The sequence below is a fragment of the Cherax quadricarinatus genome, chromosome 76, assembly GCF_038502225.1.
Source record: "Cherax quadricarinatus isolate ZL_2023a chromosome 76, ASM3850222v1, whole genome shotgun sequence".
Lineage (NCBI taxonomy): Eukaryota > Metazoa > Arthropoda > Malacostraca > Decapoda > Parastacidae > Cherax > Cherax quadricarinatus.
In genome coordinates this window covers 5,033,535-5,036,404 of record NC_091367.1, presented here as the reverse complement: position 1 = coordinate 5,036,404, position 2,870 = coordinate 5,033,535, and the positions used below count along the sequence as shown (strand labels likewise).

General features: G+C 42.4%; 1 protein-coding gene across 3 annotated transcripts in view; it reads right to left on the bottom strand.

Moving 5' to 3' along the window:
- LOC128703694 (glucose dehydrogenase [FAD, quinone]-like) overlaps positions 1–2,397 on the bottom strand; it is a 29,189-nt gene extending 26,792 nt beyond the window's left edge. For all 3 annotated transcript variants that reach the window (XR_011394136.1, XM_070101186.1, XM_070101187.1), the window contains exon 1: positions 1,578–2,397. The gene's annotated coding sequence lies outside the window, so the exon portion shown is untranslated. The remainder of the gene's footprint in view (positions 1–1,577) is intronic.
- Between the last annotated feature and the right edge of the window lie 473 nt (positions 2,398–2,870).

Genomic DNA, 2,870 nt, shown 5'->3' with positions numbered 1-2,870 from the left:
GTGAGTCAACCCAAAGTAAAAAAAAAAAACACATTCAGGTCCCCAAAAATACATAAAAAAATCGGGTTTATGGGAAGACTTGTTTAAATAACCTTCCAGACATTCATCTTCAGTTAAGTTGCGTGTCTGTGGTAATATCTTCATTCCGTATTATTTTTGGAGGTATGCATTAATTTCTACGTTTATTACTGAGTATTTTCGCAGTCATTCGGTTTACTGAGCACTGCTATCATATATACTTTTTACATTCTATTTTTTTTTTCGAAATTACGACAATCATGTCTTCAGTCGTTCATTTTGTCATTACCCTGGTATTTTCTCTCTCATACACGGGTTATACACACCGAGAAGGATATTTCTCTAGTGTATATATGTAGACATGTATATTTTAATACCTATTTAAGGTATTACCCTGGTATTTTCCCACATACACGGGTTATAGCCTCTGAGAAGTGTATTTCTCTCAGTGTATATATGTAGACATGTATATTTTAATACCTGTTTAAGGAATTGAAGTATTTTTGACTGGTAATGGACAAGTTACATATTACCTATTAATGACCTTCGTGTTGTCGAAACGCTGTGACGTGAGAATTAACTTGAATCATTATTTTAGGTATTAAAATATTCTTGACCGGTGGTGAACAAGTGACAGCAGCCTTAATGACCCTCGTGTTGTTAACAGACTTTGTCCTAGTTAAGCAGTTAATCATCTCTATCTCAGACGGAAGTAACAGTACTGTTAAGATCATATACGTGAGAATAATGGATAGGCTAGGATAGCACAAGCTAGGACATGACACGATAACTGGAGACAGAGCCACGAGAGGGAAGGATTGTGGGAAATAGATATAGGTAGAGAAATTAAGTTCTCTCTCAATCAGTTTTTGAGATTATGTCTGTAGAAACAGGGAGAGAGAGAGAGAGAGAGAGAGAGAGAGAGAGAGAGAGAGAGAGAGAGAGAGAGAGAGAGAGAGAGATTTCCCTAGCCTAGTTCTTTACCCAGGGTCGAGGCCACTGACGCCAGTGCTTCTGCTGAGACGTCCTTCACGGAGCGTGTCTGGACAAACCTGTTTCTCTGCTCATGTCTGACCTCACTGAGAGGTGTATGTCTCTCAGTGTATATACACTGAGAGGTGTATGTCTCTCAGTGTATATACACTGAGAGGTGTATATATCTCAGTGTATAATACACTGAGAGGTGTATGTCTCTCAGTGTATATACACTGAGAGGTGTATGTCTCTGAGTGTATATACACTGAGAGGTGTATGTCTCTCAGTGTATATACACTGAGAGGTGTATGTCTCTGAGTGTATATACACTGAGAGGTGTATGTCTCTGAGTGTATATACACTGAGAGGTGTATGTCTCTGAGTGTATATACACTGAGAGGTGTATGTCTCTGAGTGTATATACACTGAGAGGTGTATGTCTCTGAGTGTATATACACTAGTAGTTTACAATAATCAGTATTTTAGATATTATTGTTGACCTGTGGTGGACAGGTGACACGCAGTCTTAATAACCATCGTGTGGTAGACTTGAAACTTAATTAACCAACTTAACGTGATATTACCTTGAAGATGATCTTCAGATGTACACTTGAAGTGATGATGTACACTGGAAGAGATGTACACCAGGAGAGTGATGTACATTAGCACAGAGATGTACACAGAGATGTACACCAGCACAGTGATGTACACAGAGATGTAAACGAGCACAGATATGTACACAAAGATGTACACCAGTACAGAGATGTACACAGAGATGTACACCAGCACAGAGATGTACACAGAGATGTACACCAGCACAGAGATGTACACAGAGATGTACACCAGCACAGATATGTACACAGATGTACACCAGCACAGAGATGTACACCAGTACAGAGATGTACACAGATGTACGCCAGCACAGAGATGTACACAGAGATGTACACCAGTACAGAGATGTACACAGAGATGTACACCAGCACAGAGATGTACACAGAGATGTACACCAGCACAGATATGTACACAGATGTACACCAGCACAGAGATGTACACAGAGATGTACACCAGTACAGAGATGTACACAGAGGTGTACACCAGCACAGAGATGTACACAGAGATGTACACCACCACAGAGATGTACACAGAGATGTACACAGAGATGTACACCAGCACAGAGATGTACACAGAAATGTACACCAGCACAGAGGTGTACACAGAGATGTACACCAGCACAGAGATGTACACAGAGATGTACACCAGCACAGTGATGTACACAGAGATGTACACCAGCACAGGGATGTACACAGAGATGTACACCAGCACAGTGATGTACACAGAGATGTACACCAGTACAGAGATGTACACCAGTACAGAGGGAGGGAGAGAGTGTTCCTGGCTCCACCGTCGTCGCCACAAGACTGAAACACAACTTTTGACTTTCTTGCCAATTTTTGTCGAAACTTGTCCTTCTCTTCCCCCTCCCTCCCTCTACTTCCCCCTCCGTCCCTCTCCCTCCCTCTCTATCCGGAAATTCTCCTCTCGGACAGCGCTGATTGGTCGAGATGTTGCCGCTGTTCAGGGTTGCAGCGATTGGTGGGTGTGTCTGAGTGTGCAGTAGTAGTAGCAGTAGTAGTATGTACTCACATAATTTTGGTTGCGAGGGACGAGTCATCGTTCCTGGCCCCCGTCTTCACTAGGTCCACTCTCTCCCTGCTCCATGAGCTTTGTCATACCTCTTCCTAAAGCTGTGTATGTTTTCTGCCTCTACTACATCACTTTCCAGACTATTCCACTTTCTGATAGCTCTTCGACTGTGTGTACGTGTGTGTGTGTGTGTGTGTGTGTGTGTGTGTGTGTGTGTGTGTGTGTGTGTGTGT